Source organism: Salminus brasiliensis, chromosome 1 (genome assembly GCF_030463535.1).
Source record: "Salminus brasiliensis chromosome 1, fSalBra1.hap2, whole genome shotgun sequence".
In the NCBI taxonomy this organism is placed as follows: Eukaryota; Metazoa; Chordata; class Actinopteri; order Characiformes; family Bryconidae; genus Salminus; species Salminus brasiliensis.
This window is the reverse complement of record NC_132878.1, coordinates 14,586,476-14,610,363: the sequence shown is the minus strand read 5'-3', so window position 1 is coordinate 14,610,363 and position 23,888 is coordinate 14,586,476. Positions and strand designations below refer to the sequence as shown.

Sequence of the window (23,888 nt, the reverse complement as noted above, 5' to 3'; positions counted from 1 at the left end):
TGAACCAGAACCAATGTTACAAAGGCTACCGTCAGTAACACGCTACGCCGCCAGGGACTCAGATCTTGCAGTGCCAGACGTGTTCCCCTACTTAAGCCAGTACATATCCGGGCGCGTCTGAAGTTTGCTAGAGAGCATTTGGATGTTCCGGAAGAGTATTGGGAGAATGTCTTATGGTCAGATGAAACCACTCGTTGTGTTTGGAGGAGAGTGAATGCTGAGTTGCATCCAAAGAACACCATACCAACTGTGAAGCATGAGGGTGGCAACATCATGCTTTGGGACTTTTTCTCTGCAAGGGACTGTACATGAAAGAATGAATGGGGCCATGTATTGTGAGATTTTGAGTGCAAACCTCCTTCCATCAGCAAGGGCATTGAAGATGAAATGTAGCTGGGTTTTTCAGCATGACAATGATCCCAAGCACACTGCCAGGGCAACAAAGGAGTGGCTTCGTAAGAAGCATTTTAAGGTCCTGGAGTGGCCTAGTCTCCAGATCTCAACCCCATAGAAAACCTTTGGAGGGAGTTGAAAGTCTGTGTTGCCCGCCGACAGCCTCAAAACATCACTGCTCTAGAGGAGATCTGCATGGAGGAATGGGCCAACATACCAGCAACGGTGTGTGCCAACCTTGTGAAGACTTATAGAAAACGCTTGACCTCTGTCATTGCCAACAAAGGATATATAACAAAGTATTGAGATGAACTTTTGTCACTGACCAAATACTTATTTATCACCATTACTTGCAAATAAATTCTTTACAAATCAGACAATGTGATTTTCAGAATTTTTTTTCTCATTTTGTGTCTCATAGTTGAGGTCTACCTATGATGTCAATTATAGGCCTCGCTCATCTTTTTTAAGTGGGAGATCTAGCACAATTGGTGACTGACTAAATACTTTTTTTCCCCACTGTATATCTTGGTTAATGTGACTTGGTTAGGTTGACTGGTTGAGCACTGTCCTGTTGAGTACATTTTGCACGTCTGTCTGCATGAACAGACCTTTATGCTGCTCTAAATGACTTGAAATAAACTCTGTTTTAAATTAGCTTCCATTCAAAGTTAAAAACATTGTAAAGTCACCATGTTGGAGATACATGTTTGTGGACATGGACAGTAATGAAATGCTCAGGAAGTTTGAAATGTTTGGACTGCATTTCCCATTAGTGTTTCACACCCACTGGCATAAACATTATGAAATATATGGCTGTAAATGTGGATTAAACCAAATTAATATAATCTCTGTTCAAGCCACAGTTCTTTAAATAAAGGTATGATTGGCCTGCTTTTCATCTGAAGGTGGCTCTTGGGGGTACATAAAGAACACAGTGATGGATACTGTGGGACTCACCAGTAATGACCCTCAAATAGAGTGGTATGCATTTTAATGTCTGAAGAGTAGAAACAGATTCATATCTATAGTTCACTTTAACATTATTCAAAATAAACAATATCCTTGCTTTAATCTCTTTCTTTGTGTGCACTGGGAGATACATATTTTTCAATACAGGAAACCAATGTTTTGCATCAGTGCTCAGTTACCACTCTTACCTCTTACATTTTACTTTTTTTACAAATTACTTTTTTTTTATTTTTACTAGCTATTTAGTTAGTTGACATTTCAGTAATGTGTTTAGTGTATATAGATTATATAGAACAAGTCTAATAATATAAATAATTTACACTGAACCCTGTTCAGTGATTTATATATAAAAAGAAGCCAATATGTTTAACGATGCACTGTCAGAGATTACCAGCCAACATTTTCCTACAGAATATACAGCAGTAAGGGTCTTCAGTAAAGAATCAAAAAACAGTGTGGCATATAGAATTTAATGATTGAAGAGTTGTAACAGAATCATATCTATATTTCAGAGAATTGACTAGAAATATTTATGTAATCAATTTAGTATTTTCCTTTGTGTGCATTTAACGTATTCAGTAACTCTCATGTTACATCAATTCAGTCTAGTACTTTTCAGTCTAGTACTTTTATGTCTAGTACGTTTGAAGCTTTGAAAAACAGCAACACATCTTGTTTTAATACTGCAGATTGTAAAGCATTAACAAAACACCACAATTTCTCTATCGCCACATAGCTGATCAGTACAAAATGATGTAATCAACATACATGCTACTTTTGCTTTTTCTAGTGTTCATAATGTCCTGCTGTACTTAGTACATATGTATAATTCTCGCAGTCCCTTATGCTACAGCTGCACTTGCCTTGTTAGCTTCTAACTTTTTCACATTTTGTCACCTTATAGCCACACACCTAAATTTATTTTATTGAGATTTTAAGTGATAGACCAACACAAAGTAGAAGTGGAACTTTATTTTTATCAAATAAAAATCTAATCTAAAATTAGTTAATAGAATACAGCTATGTGTAATTTAGTCTCAGTAAAAATACACCTGTTCTGTGAAACACTAGTGAACAAACAGCATCATGTAGACCAAGGAACTCACCAGACAGGTCATAAAGAAGATAAAGTTGTGGAGACATTTAAAGCAGGGTTTGGTTGCAAAAACATATCCCAAGCTCCAAAAATGGAAAAAGTATTCCACAACTGATAACCTACCAAGACAGCTGTCCACCCAAACTGACAGATTGAGCAAAGAGAGAACTGGTCAGAGAAGCAGCCAAGGGGCCCATGGTCACTCTGGAAGATCTGCAAAAATCCACAGCAAATCTGGCCTTAATGGAAGAGTGGCAAGAAGAAAACCATTGTTAAAAGAAAGACAAACGAAGTGCCATTTTGCCATTTGCGGTTTGCCACAAGCCATCTAGGGGACACAGTAAACATGTGGAAGAAGGTGCTGTGCTCAGATGAGATGGCCTAAATGCAAAGCACTATGTGTGGCAGAACTGCTCATCACCCTGAACACACCATCCCCACTGTGAAACATGGTGGTGGCAGCGTTATGCTGTGTGGATGCTTTTCTTCAGCAGGGACAGGGACGCTGGTCAGAGTTGCTAGCAAGATGAATGGAACAAAATACAGGACAATCCTGGAGGGAAACCTGTTGGAGACTGCAAAAGGCTTGAGATTTGGAAGGAAATGCACCTTCCAGCAAGACAGTTGAATGGTTTAGATCAAATATTCATGTGTTGATGGCCCAGTCAAAGTCCTGACCTAAATCCCAATGAGCATCTGTGGCAAGACATAGGAATGCTGTTGTTCTTTCATGCCTTATGTTCTTCAGAGGATGTTGTGATGATTGAGATAATGACCAAAAGAAAGTATAATTACATGAAACCTTTTTGCGTACAAAGGTACGACATATGTCCACAGGTATGTGGACACCTGACCAACAACACATTATGAGCTTGTTGGACACATTAAAATAAGGTATTAAGATATAAACTTAATAAAGATTTCACATGCTGCAACAAGAAAGTGCCCTCCCCAAAATGCTTCTGCCAAAAAGTTGGACAAATACAGTATATTTCTACTAAAATTAAAATGATCCTACATTGGAACCAAGGGCTGAGCCAAATCTCTGAAAAGCTGCCCCAGCTCCTGGCATCCCACCAAACCCAGGTGGACCATCGGACTTCAATGTGATGAAGTTTCAATGTGATTTTTCACTACAGTGAATATGGTTCCACTGCTCTAGACATGCGTGTGGCTCCTCAACAATGGAATTTTTTGCATGAAGCTTCAAATGCACAAGTCTTCTGCTAGCAATAATGAGTGATGGAACAGATGACAGAGAGTTTTATAAACTGATGTAAACACATGAATATACATTTATTGAATATATACATGTTTTAATGTTGACTGCAGTAAAAAAAACGTGAAAGATGAAGAAATGTCTCTGTGGAATCAAGTATTCAATTAAAAAAAAGAAATGTATAATAATTGATACTATCAAATTGTATAAACTATGTAATATATACATACACATGACCAATACTGAATATATTAAAGTAGTGGCTTAAGCACTTAAAACAAAAGTCATCGAAAGAAATCAGCTGCTAATATCTTTTACTATGTGACCTTTGCAACATACTCACATGCCTTGCCATGAATCTGTCACTTTTATTTGAAGAGTAGCCATAAAATTGTACTTGCATATTTTCATCCAAAAAAGGAGTCATGGGCCTCTGTGAAAGCAAATAGGCTACATGGGGAAGATATTAATAGGCTTTAAATAATGTAGTGAAGTAAAGTAGTGTGTAAACTAACATTTAATACAGTTCCTGCTAAATAAAACAAAACAAAAAAAACACAATCAATATTATTAATAAAATGCAAAGCTGTATGATACACATCAATAAAAGCAATTAATGAATGAACTCATAACATAAAATGATATGATATCATAAAATAAAATGTCATGATATTTACAAAAAACAAAATCTTAATAGATTTTGGTTAATTAGAACTGATAACTTGATGTAAGATAAACACATATTTGATCATTTAACAAAGTTAAATGCAGTAAGGCTGTTAGTTTTATGACCCCCTAAAATAAGTCAAAAGGTCTGAGCCTGCCTTAAATGGATTCTGCTTAGAGTGCACATTCACCTCAATATAAGCTTGAGGGGAGCTGCACAGGCTGCAGAGGAGACCTGAGAAGTTCCTGTAAGTGGTAAGAGGCAGCATGACCTGTTTTTGAAATCTAATGGTAATTTAGATAATGAATCTGTAACCAGAGTAAATGTTCATGAAAATAATTTTATTATTTTCATTTTAGGGGCTGTGGAAATTTCATCTGTTCTCGGGCAAGAAAAAAGTGAGATATTAGTTTTTGAATTAAAAAAATAATAATTTTAATGTTATCATCACAACTCCAAAGACATGTCTCTGGGTTATGCTATGATGTATCTGCTATGATTGCTATAAAGAAGTTTCATATATTCCTAACAATACAAGCCTATTTTTATTGTACAGATTTAAATTTAAATTTCATGAAGATGCATTCTTAAAATAATATTACATTAAAAACATAGTAGTGTAGACATTGACCTACAAAGGCAACACAGCACTGGAAGCACTAAAAAATATATGAAAACTGAACTGAATTTTGGTGTTGTAAGGATATGGAACACATACAAATAGTTACATCTAAAGCCAATAACAGGCGGTTTAAAGTATATAAACAGAAAGCATGTTTTTAAAAATATTATATACTTACAGTAATTTATGTCTCATCTGTGAATTAACAGCAAGCCGCCACCATGAGTACGGACGCAGAGATGGCCGTTTACGGCAAAGCTGCTGTCTACCTCCGAAAGCCTGAGAAGGAGAGAATTGAGGCTCAAAGCAAGCCCTTCGATGCAAAGACTGCTTGCTATGTAGCTGATGCAAAAGAGCTGTACCTGAAGGCTACAATCAAGAGCAGAGACGGAGCCAAAGTCACTGTTGAACTGCTCGACACCAAGGAGGTGAGAGTTATTGCAGACATATACATTACTGTGTCATCATTTCTGTCTAACCATACCTTATCTTATTCACTAACAGGAGAGAACAGTTAAGGAGGACGATGTCTGCCCCATGAATCCTCCCAAATTCGACAAGATTGAGGACATGGCCATGATGACCCATCTCAATGAAGCCTCTGTGCTCTATAACCTCAAAGAGCGTTATGCAGCATGGATGATCTACGTAAGTAGCACAGCTTCACTAGTTAATAGCAAAATCATGTAGTGCCAAAGAACTGCAATTTTGTAGCTTAATAACAACGATCTGTACATATCTGTTTCAGACCTACTCTGGATTGTTCTGCGCTACTGTGAACCCCTACAAGTGGCTCCCAGTGTATGATGCAGAAGTGGTGGCTGCCTACAGAGGCAAAAAGCGCATGGAGGCCCCACCCCACATCTTCTCTGTCTCTGATAATGCCTATCAGTTCATGCTTACTGGTAAGATATAAAGAAAAGAAAATAAGTATATATAACCATATAAAATTTTAATGTGAAAATACAACATTAAGTTCTGGAGATAAGAGGTTTTGTTCCAACAGTGAAGATTTTTGTTCATGTAATGTGACTCAATACTATATTTTCATCTCATAGACAGGGAGAACCAGTCTGTCCTGATTACGTAAGTATCCACAAGAAAAAATATCTCAAAATAAATCAAACTGCTGCATCTCCTTCTGTTACACAGCTTTAAAGACTAATTTTCATTTTGTCTAAACCAGCGGAGAATCCGGTGCTGGTAAGACTGTGAACACCAAGCGTGTCATCCAGTACTTTGCCACAGTTGCAGTACAAGGTGACAAGAAGAAGGAGCAAGCTTCCGGCAAAATGCAGGTAAAATATACATCTATAACTAAAAACACTTCCCTGTAAGATCACCAAACTTTAAAACACTCATTAAAAGAATACATTTTTGTGTGCTGCAGGGATCTCTTGAGGATCAGATCATTGCTGCTAACCCTCTGCTTGAGGCCTATGGTAATGCCAAGACTGTGAGAAATGACAACTCCTCTCGTTTTGTAAGTAATTCACTTCAACACGTTTCAGCCTAACAAAATTGTTGAGGAGTTTAGTGATGTTTCCACTCTACAACTTTATTCTCACCGTTTCTTATTTTTGTTCTAAAAAGGGTAAATTCATCAGAATCCACTTTGGCACAAGTGGCAAACTGGCCAGTGCTGATATTGAGACCTGTAAGTTACTCATTGTTACATTAAAAGTGTAATTCTACGGGTCAGTCTGTTGATAATTAGTGGATAACATTCCTGAATTGTCTGAACAGATCTGCTGGAGAAGTCTAGAGTAACATTCCAGCTTCCAGATGAGAGAGGCTACCACATCTTCTACCAGATGATGACCAACCATAAGCCTGAGTTGATTGGTAGGACACTATCCAGAAACTGCATTTCTTACCTTTTTCTGTCCCAAAATATACCAAAATATCTGTGAACCAGTTTAAAATGAAGTCTCTGTGTTGCAGAAATGACACTCATCACCACCAACCCCTATGACTTCCCCATGTGCAGTCAGGGTCAGATCACAGTGGCAAGCATTGATGACAAGGAAGAGCTGGTTGCCACAGATGTAAGATGCTGTTGAAACCAAAGCAATGACAGATTATTAATTTGATCTTTTTATTCATGACATTTTTAAAATGATGATTTTTATTGTTCAGACTGCTATTGACATTCTGGGCTTCACTGCTGAGGAGAAGATGGGCATCTACAAATTTACGGGAGCTGTCCTCCATCATGGTAACATGAAGTTCAAGCAAAAGCAGCGTGAGGAGCAGGCTGAGCCTGACGGCACAGAGGGTGAGACTGTTACTCAGAGGTTCTGTGTTTTTGTTCAAACTGCAGATTTGCTCTGGTTATTAAACACAAATGAAAATGGATCATAGTGACTGATGGTGCATATTTTTGCTGTTCCTAACAGAGGCTGACAAAATTGCCTATCTTCTGGGCTTGAACTCAGCTGAAATGCTGAAGGCTTTGTGCTACCCAAGAGTTAAGGTCGGAAATGAGTTTGTCACAAAGGGGCAGACCGTGCCACAGGTAATATTCATATTTACAATAAAATGTTTAAAAATAAAGGAAGTTTTTCTGGAAATACGATCAAATTTTTCATTTATTGTACTTGTAGGTGTACAATGCTGTCAGTGCCTTGTCCAAATCCATCTATGAGAGGATGTTCTTGTGGATGGTCATTCGTATCAACCAGATGTTGGACACAAAACAAGCCAGAAATTTCTTCATTGGTGTGCTGGACATTGCTGGATTTGAAATCTTTGATGTAAGTTTTTTCAGTGATCACAAGCTACATTTGATCAGATCATGCTGAACACGGACTCTACTGACTATTTTATACACCTGTAGTTCAACAGCATGGAGCAGCTGTGTATCAACTTCACCAATGAGAAGCTGCAGCAGTTCTTCAACCACCACATGTTCGTCCTGGAGCAAGAAGAGTACAAAAAGGAGGGTATTGTCTGGGAGTTCATTGACTTCGGCATGGACTTGGCCGCTTGCATTGAGCTCATTGAGAAAGTGAGTTCATAATGTACATTCATATACACTACCTGATTTGCATTCCAGTCAATGTATTGCTTCATAAACCTGTTTATTTCTGAAAACAGCCCATGGGCATCTTCTCCATCCTTGAAGAGGAGTGCATGTTCCCCAAGGCTACAGACACCAGCTTCAAGAACAAGCTGTATGATCAGCATCTTGGAAAGTGCAATGCTTTCCAGAAGCCCAAGCCTGCCAAAGGCAAGGCTGAAGCCCACTTCTCCCTGGTTCACTATGCTGGTACTGTGGACTACAACATTGCTGGCTGGCTGGATAAGAACAAGGACCCACTGAACGAGTCTGTTGTGCAGCTGTACCAGAAGTCCTCAGTGAAACTGCTGGCTACCCTCTACCCACCCGTTGTTGAAGGTATTTTCCTTTTCTTTAATAATATACTTACTAGACTCATTTAATTTTCCCCAAAAAATTGTTCACATTTCTAAATGAACTATTTTACACAGAGACTGGTGGCAAGAAGGGAGGCAAGAAGAAGGGTGGTTCCATGCAGACAGTGTCTTCACAGTTTAGAGTATGTTACATTTACAGGTCATTACATTAAAGCATTTCTTTATAATATGCGAATGCCAATAATATGTTCACTCTGCAGGAGAACTTGGGCAAGCTGATGACCAACTTGAGGAGTACACATCCTCACTTTGTGCGTTGCCTGATTCCTAATGAGTCTAAGACTCCAGGTAAAATATAACACATAAAATGCCATGAAAAGGACTGTTTAAGCATATTATGTGAAATTAAGTATATTTATTTTGTGAGATTAATGTTTATCGTTGCTATATTTACCAGGTCTCATGGAGAACTTCCTGGTTATCCACCAGCTGAGATGTAACGGTGTGCTGGAAGGTATCAGAATCTGCAGAAAGGGATTCCCCAGCAGAATCCTTTACGGTGACTTCAAACAAAGGTAGAGAGAAACGTGAAGAAATGTAAGGCTGTAGTTTTCGTTTTGTATGAAGCAGAGTTGAAACCTTTATGTGTTCACAGATACAAAGTGCTGAATGCCAGTGTCATCCCCGAGGGCCAGTTTATTGACAACAAGAAGGCCTGTGAGAAGCTTCTAGGGTCCATTGATATTGACCATGACCAGTACAGATTTGGACACACTAAGGTGATTACTTACCACAGAAGCTTAAGATATCAATAAAAAAAGTAATACCCAATGTGATACAAGTAGTAAATTGCTCTCCTTTCATTCAGGTGTTCTTCAAAGCTGGTCTGCTTGGTACTCTTGAAGAGATGCGAGATGAGAAACTGGCTAGTCTGGTCACAATGACTCAGGCTCTTTGCCGTGGATACCTCATGAGAAGGGAGTTTGTCAAGATGATGGAGAGGAGGTATTTACAAAGACATCTCTGGTCTGGAACAATGACAAAGACTTATTATAAAACTTGTATGAACACTAAATAATACCAAAGCAAAAGTTAAAAGAAAACAGTTTAAGACAACAAATGGTGTTACAGTGTCATCAGCAAAAGTTTTTGGAAAATAAACTATTTTATTTCCCAGGGAATCCATTTATACCCTCCAGTACAACATCCGCTCATTCATGAATGTCAAACACTGGCCATGGATGAAGGTGTACTACAAGATCAAGCCTTTGCTGAAGAGTGCTGAGACCGAGAAGGAACTGGCCACCATGAAAGAGGACTTTGCAAAATGCAAGGAAGATCTGGCCAAAGCTGAGGCCAAAAAGAAGGAGCTTGAAGAGAAAATGGTGTCACTGCTGCAAGAGAAGAATGATCTGCAGCTTCAAGTGGCATCTGTCAGTATTACCTCAATACCAACATAATCCAATCCCAAAATTCTATAAAGTACAGTAGATATTTATGAGATGTTTGTTTAATGAATTCTTTTTCAGGAATCTGAGAATCTTTCAGATGCTGAGGAGAGATGTGAGGGTCTGATTAAGAGCAAAATCCAGCTTGAGGCTAAACTCAAAGAGACCACTGAGAGACTGGAGGATGAAGAAGAAATCAACGCTGAGCTGACTGCTAAGAAGAGGAAACTGGAGGATGAGTGCTCAGAGCTGAAAAAGGACATTGATGACTTGGAGCTTACCTTGGCTAAAGTGGAGAAGGAGAAACATGCCACTGAAAACAAGGTCAGAACTTCAATAGAGCAAAGAAATACATTCAAATCGAATTTAACAATAACTGGTTTCCTAATAATATGTCAAATGTGGAATCAAAAATGCAGGTCAAGAACCTCACTGAGGAGATGGCAGCTCAAGATGAGAGCATTGCTAAACTCACAAAGGAGAAGAAAGCCCTCCAAGAGGCACACCAGCAAACTCTTGATGATCTTCAGGCAGAGGAGGACAAAGTCAACACTCTGACCAAGTCCAAGACTAAGCTTGAGCAACAAGTGGATGATGTGAGTTACATGACATGAACATGCAACTGGACTTCACATAAGATAATTCTGCTTACCTCTAAACAAGCATTGTGTTTTTACAGCTGGAGGGTTCTCTGGAGCAAGAGAAGAAGCTCCGTATGGACCTGGAGAGAGCCAAGAGAAAGCTTGAGGGTGACCTGAAACTGTCTCAGGAATCCATCATGGACCTGGAGAATGACAAGCAGCAGTCTGATGAGAAGCTGAAGAAGTAATTTTAAACAGAAAAACTACAGAAACAAATAAATAACACAAAATTTGATTTCTTATTATTATAAGATGTTTTCTGTGTATGATATAACACAGATTCTGTTTAATTTCCTCAGGAAAGACTTTGAAATAAGCCAGCTTCTTAGCAAGATTGAAGATGAGCAGTCTCTGGGTGCTCAGCTTCAGAAGAAGATCAAGGAACTTCAGGTAGTTATATGTTTCTGTTATAATGAGGCAGTTTTGGAACAAATGTAGCTTTTTATCATTTAAACATGATACTTAAACATGAAAAAAATAACATTTCTTTTTACTAATAGGCTCGTATTGAGGAGCTGGAGGAAGAGATTGAGGCTGAGCGTGCTGCTCGTGCCAAGGTTGAGAAGCAGAGAGCTGATCTGTCCAGGGAACTTGAGGAGATCAGTGAGAGGCTTGAGGAGGCTGGAGGAGCAACTGCTGCTCAGATTGAGATGAACAAGAAGCGTGAAGCTGAGTTCCAGAAGCTGCGTCGTGATCTGGAAGAGTCCACTCTGCAGCATGAGGCAACTGCCGCTGCCCTCCGCAAGAAGCAGGCCGACAGCGTGGCTGAGCTTGGAGAACAAATCGACAACCTCCAGCGTGTCAAGCAGAAGCTTGAGAAAGAAAAGAGTGAATACAAAATGGAGATTGATGATCTCTCCAGCAACATGGAGGCTGTTGCTAAGGCCAAGGTCTCTGTTACAAACACCAAGCTTATACATAGACAGAATCATTTCATATACATACAAATAATATACTCTAAAACTGGCTTTAAAATAGCAATGATTGTTGAATTTACAGACAAACCTTGAGAAGATGTGCAGAACCCTTGAGGATCAACTGAGTGAAATCAAGACCAAAAATGATGAGAATTTGCGCCAAATCAATGACCTCAGTGCTCAGAAGGCTAGGCTCCAGACTGAGAACGGTAAATGTTATTTACCACAATTACTGCATTCAATGACTTACATTCTCTTGTAAAAACATGTAGGTTTTCATAAGAAAACCTAATCTTAGTTACCTTTTACCTCTTACCTTTACTGTAACTCTGATGAGGTACATACAGAGATACTTCTCCACTGTGCAGATAATGCTGATAAATATAAAGATGATTGAAAATTCATTTTAGTCATGTTCAATGATGTGCAGGTGAGTTTGGACGCCAGCTAGAAGAGAAAGAGTCTCTGGTTTCTCAGCTGACCAGAGGCAAACAGGCTTTCACTCAGCAAATCGATGAGCTGAAGAGACAGATTGAGGAGGAGGTTAAGGTAAGCAAAAGGTTTCCTTATGAAATAGATGATGAATCAGATGATCTGAAATGAATGAATGGCACAAAAAAACATGGTCTTTTCTACATCACAGGCAAAGAATGCCCTGGCCCACGGACTGCAGTCTGCTCGTCATGACTGTGACCTTCTCAGGGAGCAGTTTGAGGAGGAGCAGGAAGCAAAGGCTGAGCTTCAACGCTCAATGTCCAAGGCCAACAGTGAGGTTGCCCAGTGGAGGTCTAAATATGAAACTGATGCCATTCAACGCACTGAGGAGCTTGAAGAGTCAAAGTAGGAACAAATAGCTGATTTATTGTATTGTTTATGGATACAGATGTTCATCATTTACAGAAAATATTCACACCTCTAAAACAAACATTCAAAACTATTATGAAATCTTAATAGGAAGAAGCTGGCACAGCGTCTGCAGGAGGCTGAGGAACAGATTGAGGCTGTGAACTCCAAGTGTGCCTCTCTAGAGAAGACCAAGCAGAGACTCCACGGTGAGGTGGAGGACCTCATGATTGATGTGGAAAGAGCCAATGCCTTGGCTGCCAACCTTGACAAGAAACAGAGGAACTTTGACAAGGTAAACTTTTGCAATAATTCAGTGATATAATCATTTGACATAGACTCATCATTGTATTGGTGGTTACATATTATGTTTTCTGAATAGAGGATTGTGTCTCTACAAACAGGTGTTGGCAGAATGGAAGCAGAAGTATGAGGAGGGTCAGGCAGAGCTGGAGGGAGCCCAGAAGGAGGCTCGTGCTCTCAGCACTGAGCTCTTCAAGATGAAGAACTCTTATGAGGAAGCTCTTGACCAACTGGAGACCCTCAAGAGAGAGAACAAGAATCTGCAACGTATGTTACAACAGTCCAGAAATATTTTAGATGCTGTTTTTACTAAATTACTAGAATTTATGTTCTTCACAGATAAAAATATGTGTTAGAAATATTAATTAAAATAAACTGTGTTGTCATTTCATTACAGAGGAGATCTCAGACCTGACTGAACAGATTGGTGAGACTGGAAAGAGCATTCATGAGCTGGAGAAGGCCAAGAAGACAGTAGAGACTGAGAAGGCAGAGATTCAGACTGCCCTGGAAGAGGCTGAGGTAGATTCATACACTAAATGAAAACAGTAAACTGCTGTAATTTGTGTTAATGTGTTTGTGCTCATCTAAGTTTGTTTGAAACCAGTATACTCAACTGAAGAAAACTGAACTTACCTAACACTTTTACAGGGCACTCTGGAGCATGAGGAGTCCAAGATTCTTCGTGTCCAGCTTGAGCTCAACCAGGTCAAGGGTGAGATTGACAGGAAGCTTGCAGAGAAGGATGAGGAGATTGAGCAGATCAAGAGGAACAGCCAGAGAGTGATTGAATCCATGCAGAGCACTCTGGACTCTGAGGTCAGGAGCAGGAATGATGCTTTGAGAATCAAGAAGAAGATGGAAGGAGATCTCAATGAGATGGAAATTCAGCTGAGCCACGCCAATCGCCAAGCTTCTGAGGCCCAGAAACAGCTGAGGAATGTGCAGGGACAACTGAAGGTATTAGCCTTTAAAATACAAACCTTTGTTTAATAGGCTACCCACCTTTATTTGTACCTAGAATATTTACAGGCCCAAATGTTTCACAGTTTTTTACCTATTTTACTGTTGTTTGCAAAGTGACCGCATACATGTTATGAGTCATCTCAGATGGGTCACCTCAATCTAATGCAGTATGTTGCATTTGTATCTTTTCTGATCTGTAGGATGCCCAACTGCACCTTGATGATGCTTTGAGGGGACAAGAAGACATGAAGGAGCAGGTGGCCATGGTGGAGCGCAGGAACACTCTGATGTTGGCTGAAATTGAGGAGCTCAGAGCTGCCCTGGAGCAGACAGAGAGAGGTCGTAAGGTGGCTGAGCAAGAGCTGGTGGATGCTAGTGAGCGTGTTGGACTGCTTCACTCTCAGGTATTTTAACTGTCTTGTTACACTATTGAGAAATGAACACCTGTTTGGGAAAATTATTAATGATTTACATAATTTATTCCAGAACACAAGTCTGATGAACACCAAGAAGAAGCTTGAGGCTGACCTTGTTCAAATCCAAAGTGAGGTTGATGACACTGTGCAGGAAGCAAGAAATGCAGAGGATAAGGCCAAGAAAGCTATCACTGATGTGAGTGCTTTTCCTCATTTAGTTGATGGTCTTGTTTTATGCTTTACTCCAAAATCTGATCACATTTTGTTTGACTGGTCAGGCTGCCATGATGGCAGAGGAACTCAAAAAGGAGCAGGACACCAGTGCTCACCTTGAGAGGATGAAGAAGAACATGGAGGTCACAGTGAAGGACCTGCAGCACCGCCTGGATGAGGCTGAGAATCTGGCCATGAAGGGTGGAAAGAAACAACTCCAGAAACTGGAGTCCAGGGTTAGTCTAACCTGGATGCTAATATTTACTCAGTGCTCAGTTACGGTCTTTGAACATCAGATATATTGTCAGTGATGTTTGTTTCATTAAATATAACCTAAAGAGTTTTTATGTATATATGTATGAACTAATCCAGGTGCGCGAGCTGGAAGCTGAGGTTGAGGCTGAACAGAGACGTGGAGTTGATGCTGTTAAGGGTGTCCGCAAATACGAGAGAAGAGTGAAGGAACTCACTTACCAGGTATGTGTAATCTTCATGTCCATGTTAAATCATGAGGGTACTTTTCTCATTAATATAAACTAATAGCTGTATGATCTGTAGACTGAGGAAGACAAGAAGAATCTCACCAGACTCCAGGATCTGGTTGACAAGCTGCAGCTGAAGGTCAAGGCTTACAAGAGACAAGCTGAGGAGGCTGTGAGTCACATTTCTTGAGGCACATTGGTACAGGAAATAATGTCTTTGCTAAAAAATAAAAATATCACAAAACTAAATTGCAAATGTGCAACAATTCTACATTTAGGAGGAACAAGCCAATGGCCACTTGTCCAAGCTCAGGAAGGTGCAGCATGACCTGGAGGAGGCTGAGGAGCGTGCTGACATTGCTGAGTCTCAAGTCAACAAGCTCAGAGCCAAGAGCCGTGATAGTGGCAAGGTGATGTAGACAAAGACTTTTACTCACTAAGGCATACTCATAGCACATACTCAATGTCAACATGAGGGTTAACAAATACGTTCTCTCTTCCCTAGGCCAAAGAAGAGTAAATCTCTAAGGCGGGATTCTGCTGTGGTTGTACAATATGACTGTACCAGAATAACTTTGTCAAATCCTGTTTAATAAAATTGTATATAACTGCATCAATCACTTGTGTTCAAGTCATTCATAACACAAAGCATGTCAGATAGCAAATGAGATATATCTTGGTTAATGTTTCCTGTTGACTGGTTGAGCTCTGCTGTTTTATGAGGAAAATGTACACAGTATGTGTAAGTGGTATAAGTTCAATTTCCAGCTTTTTTCAACATTATTGAGCAGTGTTTACATTATCTGCAAATGCGAGATGCATAGCACCTTGTACAGCAGCAAGACTGAATTGCTCCAGTGCTCAAGTCACAAAACCCAAAAGGCCAAAGGCCAAAAGCTTCTTCAGGAAAAAGGGACTTTTTTCCACCAGACTTTGTCTAGTGCTGATAGTGCTGTGCTTCACTTAGTCATTTTCCATAGGTATCCTTTCATTCTCAGAGTCTCCAAATCTCTTATGCTTCAGTTTCACATGACTTGCAAGCACTGGGACTGGGACAGACATGGATATGTCTGCTCAAGTCACAAAACCCACCAGAGGAACTTAAACATCACAAACTAACACAGTCTTTCATACAAATAAAATCTGAACTACAGATTAATTATAAATATTTCTCATATATAAAAATAGTCAATGGTAATTTGTTGCAGATTTAAAGTCAGCACCTATTAACATTTTGCAAAAAGCAGCAAACATCAGTTGCATTAAAAGCAACCGGTACACTCAAAACATTTTAAGGTGTTAGTGTGAAAATGATTTTGTTTTAAGGGCAGGAATTTGCTAATGTCTAAAACACTTCAAATCATATTTTGACTGTGTGCATCTGCAATGTTGTAATATTTACAAATAGACTCTGCACCGTACAAACCAGACACGCCTCCTTCTTTCAGATCAAACGTCTCAGACCGCCATCAAGCTTACTATACAGCCCCAAGGGCCAAAAGCTTCTTCAGGAAAAAGGGACTTTTTCTAGTGTTGATAGTGTTGTAGTGCTTTAGTTATGGCTCTCCCAGTGTTTCTGCAGCATCTGCCTCCTTAGCTTTCAAGTTTCTAACCAGGCCAGGTTCCAAATGGCTGGAAAGTGAGTAGACCGCAAATCCCCTCATGCTAGTTTTATTGCTACGTGACCTGCTGTAGATCATTTCCATGGCTTTGCTGGCCTTCAAAGGAAAAACTGAAATAATAAACTTTGCTTTCCTATTACTTTTACAATGTACTTGTCTTGTGTCTTATATTTGGCATGCAGAGATAAAAATGCTTTGTCAATTAAGGTTGTCTTATCCTATAGAGAACTGTGAGAACAAATGATTCAGAAAATAATGATATAAGGAAAATATATATGAACAAAACCTCTTACCCGTGTGTATGGTTTTAGATCTCTTGAATGTTTCTTTGGAGTGACTAATACAAAAGAGGACAAGTGCTAAGTGCTTCAGCACAGGCCCACCTTGAATTTATGTGGTCTACTGCCTCATAGCTGAATGTACACACGTCAATCTAACAAACAAGACAGAAGCTTTCCTAAACTAGCTTGTGGAAAATGAAAGTCCTACATTTAATGTTACTGACCTATTATAATGCAATTCTAATGCCAGGTAATGCTTGCATATCCCTTAAATTAGCAATTAAAAAACATGATTATTAAGTCAACGATGTAAGGAATGGACGTTTGGACCTACTGGCCCATCAGTGGATGTTTTAAAGAAAGAGGTCAAGGTAAGATAAGAAAGACTTGTCAAACCATGTCTGCTGCAACGAGGGAAAAATATGAAAGATGTATTTGCTGTAGCCAGCATTAAAATGAAAAAAAAAAAAAAAACTGAACTGATAGTATTCTGAACACTGTCAATTTTATTAAAAACGTACAAATAAATACATTTAACTAATATTAAAGATATTAAAATGGTAGAATAAAATCATGTCATATATAGAAATTAACTGTAAATATCTAAGCAAGGACCATGGCAAAAAGCCTACATTCCTTGTAATGAATCTGTCCCTTACATTTGGATTGTAGCCATAAACATTGCATGCACCACTTCATCCAAAAAGGGAATCATGTGTTCTTTGGAACCGAACAGGCTACTTCAGGAGGTTAATAATAGGTTTTAAATCATCTTAATGCTTGTCAATGAGTTAAGTAATATTTATTTAAATGTATTCCTGACTGAAAATTACTGAAATATTTAATGCAGAATTATGTTTGTGCAAGTTGTCTTGTATGCGTTTCCCAAATTCTCCTAGCATGTCATGAATTAGTAACAAATTAAATGAATAAATTAAAAAATGACAAATGAAAAATAATAAAAATTAAAATTATTAAGCAATTAATTTTACAATAAAAAAGGTCTGAAATTGACCACAAGCATACTCCTAAATGATTTACAAATAAATTATACACATACTAAAAGCATTAAGTAGACTTTGATGTAGGTTGAATACATATACACCATTTAACTAGGATAGCAAACTCGAGAACCAGTAAGGCAGGCAGTTTTATGATACCTTAAAATAAATCAAAAGGTCTGAGCCTGCCTTTAATGGATTCTGCTTAGTATGCACATTGACCTTAATATAAGCTTGAGGGGAGCTGCAAGGGCTGCAGAGGAGACCTGAGAAGTTGCTGCCAGTGGTAAGAGACTGCATGACCTGTTACTGAAATCTATGGTACTTGTAATAGAAGTAACTGCGCATGAAATTCATTTCAGTATTTTCATTTCAAGGGCTGTGGAAATTTCATCTGGTCTCAGGCGAGAAAAAAGTGAGATACATGGCTTCTCCTACAAATATAAACAATACAATTTAAATAATAATCAGAGCTTTAGAGAAAATGTATGTATTGTATGCAAAACATGCAATGACTTTCATTTATTCTTAACACACGCCTAGATTTACATTGGCTAGCAGTTTCAGAATAACACTACACGAAGATTCTTAAAATAATATTACATTAAAACCTAGTACTGAATGTAGACATGATCCTACAAAAGATATAAAACAATAAAATTAGAAGTGAACTGAATTCTGGTTTTGTATACATGTGGATCACACAAATAGTTGCATCTACGGCTCATTAGAGGCTTTGTAAAGTATATAAACAGAATGCATGTTTTTAAATATAATGAACTTATCAGATGTAAAAGTAATTTTATGTATCATTGGCGAATTAACAGTAAGCCGCCACCATGAGTACGGATGCGGAGATGGCCGTTTACGGCAAAGCTGCTGTCTACCTCCGAAAGCCTGAGAAGGAGAGAATTGAGGCTCAAAGCAAGCCCTTCGATGCAAAGACTGCTTGCTATGTAGCTGATACAAAAGAGCTGTACCTGAAGGCTACAATCAAGAGCAGAGACGGTGGCAAAGTCACTGTTGAACTGCTCAACACCAAGGAGGTGAGAGTTATTGCAGAAATATACATTACTGTATCATCATTTCTGTCTAATGAACTAACCATACCTTATCCTATTCACTAACAGGAGAGAACAGTTAAGGAGGATGATGTCAGCCCCATGAATCCTCCCAAATTCGACAAGATTGAGGACATGGCCATGATGACCCATCTCAATGAAGCCTCTGTGCTCTATAACCTCAAAGAGCGTTATGCAGCATGGATGATCTACGTAAGTCATAAGTAGCACAGCTTCACTGGTTAATAGCAAAATCATGTAGTGCCAATTTCTAAGAACTGTAATTTTGTAGCTTAATAACAATGATCTGTACATATCTGCTTCAGACCTACTCTGGATTGTTCTGCGCTACTGTGAACCCCTACAAGTGGCTCCCAGTGTATGATGCAGAAGTGGTGGCTGCCTACAGAGGCAAAAAGCGCATGGAGGCCCCACCCCACATCTTCTCTGTCTCTGATAATGCCTATCAGTTCATGCTTACTGGTAAGATCATATCGAGAAAAACTTCTGAGATAAAAAAAATATATGCATACAGAACATGTGACTACTATATTTACTATATATTTACAATATTATATTTTTATCTAACAGACAGAGAGAACCAGTCAGTCCTGATTACGTAAGTATACATTACAGATTTTTTTCAAACTGCTGCATCTACTTATGTTACACAGCTTTAAAGACTAATTTTCATTTTGTCTAAACCAGCGGAGAATCCGGTGCTGGAAAGACTGTGAACACCAAGCGTGTCATCCAGTACTTTGCAACAGTTGCAGTACAAGGTGACAAGAAGAAGGAGCAAGCTTCCGGCAAAATGCAGGTAAAATATACATCTATAACTAAAAACACTTACCTGTAAGATCACCAAACTTTAAAACACTCATTAAAATGATACATTTTTGTGTGCTGCAGGGATCTCTTGAGGATCAGATCATTGCTGCTAACCCTCTGCTTGAGGCCTATGGTAATGCCAAGACTGTGAGAAATGACAACTCCTCTCGTTTTGTAAGTAATTCACTTCAACACGTTTCAGCCTAACAAAATTATTGAGGAGTTTAGTGATGTTCCCACTCTACAACTTTATTCTCACCATATTTTATTTTTGTTCTAAAAAGGGTAAATTCATCAGAATCCACTTTGGCACAAGTGGCAAACTGGCCAGTGCTGATATTGAGACCTGTAAGTTACTCATTTTTACATTAAAAGTGTAATTCTACAGATCGGTCTGTTGATAATTAGTAGATAAAATTCCTGAATTGTCTGAACAGATCTGCTGGAGAAGTCTAGAGTAACATTCCAGCTTCCAGATGAGAGAGGCTACCACATCTTCTACCAGATGATGACCAACCATAAGCCTGAGTTGATTGGTAGGACACTATCCAGAAACTGCATTTCTTACCTTTTTCTGTCCCAAAATATACCAAAATATCTGTGAACCAGTTTAAAATGAAGTCTCTGTGTTGCAGAAATGACACTCATCACCACCAACCCCTATGACTTCCCCATGTGCAGTCAGGGTCAGATCACAGTGGCAAGCATTGATGACAAGGAAGAGCTGGTTGCCACAGATGTAATATGCTGTTGAAACCAAAGCAATGACAGATTATTAATTTGATCTTTTCATTCATGACATTTTTATAATGATGATTTTTATTGTTCAGACTGCTATTGACATTCTGGGCTTCACGGCTGAGGAGAAGATGGGCATCTACAAATTTACTGGAGCTGTCCTCCATCATGGTAACATGAAGTTCAAGCAAAAGCAGCGTGAGGAGCAGGCTGAGCCTGACGGCACAGAGGGTGAGACTGTTACTCAGAGGTTGTGTTTTTGTTCAAACTGCAAATTTGCTCTGGTTATTAAGCACAAATGAAAATGGATCATAGTGACTGATGGTGCATATTTGTGCTGCTCCTAACAGAGGCTGACAAAGTTGCCTATCTTCTGGGCTTGAACTCAGCTGATATGCTGAAGGCTTTGTGCTACCCAAGAGTGAAGGTCGGAAATGAGTTTGTCACAAAGGGGCAGACCGTGCCACAGGTAATATTCATATTTACTACAAAATGTTTCATAATAATGGTTTATTGAGATGGAAAAATATTAATAGAAAAATAAGATGTTCAGGAAATAAAATCTTTCTTTTTTTTTTTTAGGTCTACAATTCTGTGAGCGCCTTGGCCAAATCCATCTATGAGAGGATGTTCTTGTGGATGGTCATTCGTATCAACCAGATGTTGGACACAAAACAAGCCAGAAATTTCTTCATTGGTGTGCTGGACATTGCTGGATTTGAAATCTTTGATGTAAGTTTGTTCAATGATCACCAGCTACATTTGATCAGATCATGCTGAACACAGACTCTACTGACTTTATTTTATACACCTGTAGTTCAACAGCATGGAGCAGCTGTGTATCAACTTCACCAATGAGAAGCTGCAGCAGTTCTTCAACCACCACATGTTTGTCCTGGAGCAAGAAGAGTACAAAAAGGAGGGCATTGTCTGGGAGTTCATTGACTTCGGCATGGACTTGGCCGCTTGCATTGAGCTCATTGAGAAAGTGAGTTCATAATGTACATTCTTATACACTACATGATTTGCATTCCAGTCAATGTATTGCTTCATAAACCTGTTTATTTCTGAAAACAGCCCATGGGCATCTTCTCCATCCTTGAAGAGGAGTGCATGTTCCCCAAGGCTACAGACACCAGCTTCAAGAACAAGCTGTATGATCAGCATCTTGGAAAGTGCAATGCTTTCCAGAAGCCCAAGCCTGCCAAAGGCAAGGCTGAAGCCCACTTCTCCCTGGTTCACTATGCTGGTACTGTGGACTACAACGTTGCTGGCTGGCTGGATAAGAACAAGGACCCACTGAACGAGTCTGTTGTGCAGCTGTACCAGAAGTCCTCAGTGAAACTGCTGGCTACCCTCTACCCACCTGTTGTTGAAGGTATTTTCCTTTTCTTTAATAATATACTTACTGAAATCATTTAGTTGTCTGCTGAAAATTGTCCACATTTCTAAATGAACTATTTTACACAGAGGCTGGTGGCAAGAAGGGAGGCAAGAAAAAGGGTGGTTCCATGCAGACTGTGTCCTCACAGTTTAGGGTATGTTACATTTACAGGTCATTACACCAACGCATTTCTTTATAATATGAGAATGCCAATAATATGTTCACTCTGCAGGAGAACTTGGGCAAGCTGATGACCAACTTGAGGAGCACACATCCTCACTTTGTGCGTTGCCTGATTCCTAATGAGTCTAAGACTCCAGGTAAAATATAACACATAAAAATACAATGAAAAGGAGTGTTTAAGCATATTATGTGGAATGACATATATTTATTTTGTGAGATTAATGTTTATTGTTGCTGTAATTGTCAGGTCTCATGGAGAACTTCCTGGTTATCCACCAGCTGAGATGTAATGGTGTGCTGGAAGGTATCAGAATCTGCAGAAAGGGATTCCCCAGCAGAATCCTTTACGGTGACTTCAAACAAAGGTAGAGAGAAACATAAAGAAATGTAAGGCTGTAGTTTTCGATTTGTATGAAGCAGAGTTGAAACCTTTATGTGTTCACAGATACAAAGTGCTGAATGCCAGTGTCATCCCCGAGGGCCAGTTTATTGACAACAAGAAGGCCAGTGAGAAGCTTCTAGGGTCCATTGATGTTGACCATGACCAGTACAGATTTGGACACACTAAGGTGATTACTTACCACAGGAGCTTAAGATATCAATAAAAAAAGTAATACTCAATGTGATACAAGTAGTAAATTGCTTTCCTTTCATTCAGGTGTTCTTCAAAGCTGGTCTGCTTGGTACTCTTGAAGAGATGCGAGATGAGAAACTGGCTAGTCTGGTCACAATGACTCAGGCTCTTTGCCGTGGATACCTCATGAGAAGGGAGTTTGTCAAGATGATGGAGAGGAGGTATTTACAAAGACATGTGATCTGAATAGTCTGCACGATATTGGAAAACATAATTTGTTTTCATGCCATTTATATTACCACTATTAAACCGGAAATTTTAAGAGATTATGCAATATCAAATTAATAGTGTCCTTTGTGTATCAAAGAGTGTAGAAAATATAGCAATGTTAATTATCAGAAAAGCAGAGTGTAATGAACTACTTTATTTCCCAGGGAATCCATTTATACCCTTCAGTACAACATCCGCTCATTCATGAATGTCAAACACTGGCCATGGATGAAGGTGTACTACAAGATCAAGCCTCTGCTGAAGAGTGCTGAGACCGAGAAGGAACTGGCTAACATGAAAGATGACTTTATCAAATGCAAAGAAGATCTGGCCAAAGCTGAGGCCAAAAAGAAGGAGCTTGAGGAGAAAATGGTGTCACTGCTGCAAGAGAAGAATGATCTGCAGCTTCAAGTGGCATCTGTCAGTATTACCTCAATACCAACATAATCCAAACCCAAAATTTATAAAGTACATTAGATATTTATATAATTAAATCTATTTTTTTCCAAAAAAAGGAAGCTGAGAATCTTTCAGATGCTGAAGAGAGATGTGAGGGTCTGATTAAGAGCAAAATCCAGCTTGAGGCTAAACTCAAAGAGACCACTGAGAGACTGGAGGATGAGGAAGAAATCAACGCTGAGCTGACTGCTAAGAAGAGGAAACTGGAGGATGAGTGCTCAGAGCTGAAGAAGGACATTGATGACTTGGAGCTTACCTTGGCTAAAGTGGAAAAGGAGAAACACGCCACTGAAAACAAGGTCAGAACAACAAGAGAGCAAAGAAATACATTCAAATTGAATTTAACAATAACTGGTTTCCTAATAATATGTCAAATGTGGAATCAAAAATGCAGGTCAAGAACCTCACTGAGGAGATGGCAGCTCAAGATGAGAGCATTGGTAAACTCACAAAGGAGAAGAAAGCCCTCCAAGAGGCACACCAGCAAACTCTTGATGATCTTCAGGCAGAGGAGGACAAAGTCAACACTCTGACCAAGTCCAAGACTAAGCTTGAGCAACAAGTGGATGATGTGAGTTACATGACATGAACATGCAACTGGACTTCACATAAGATAATTCTGCTTACCTCTAAACAAGCATTGTGTTTTTACAGCTGGAGGGTTCTCTGGAGCAAGAGAAGAAGCTCCGTATGGACCTGGAGAGAGCCAAGAGAAAGCTTGAGGGTGACCTGAAACTGTCTCAGGAATCCATCATGGACCTGGAGAATGACAAGCAGCAGTCTGATGAGAAGCTGAAGAAGTAATTTTGAACAGAAAAACTACAGAAACAAATAAATAACACAAAATTAGATTTCTTATTATTATAAGATGTTTTCTATGTATGATATAACACAGATTCTGTTTAATT

At 39.1% G+C, this 23,888-nt stretch overlaps 1 pseudogene; it reads left to right on the top strand.

The window, feature by feature from the left end:
• Positions 1 to 5,190: 5,190 nt before the first annotated feature.
• The window catches only part of LOC140549162 (uncharacterized), a 44,928-nt pseudogene continuing 26,230 nt past the window's right edge, over positions 5,191 to 23,888 (top strand).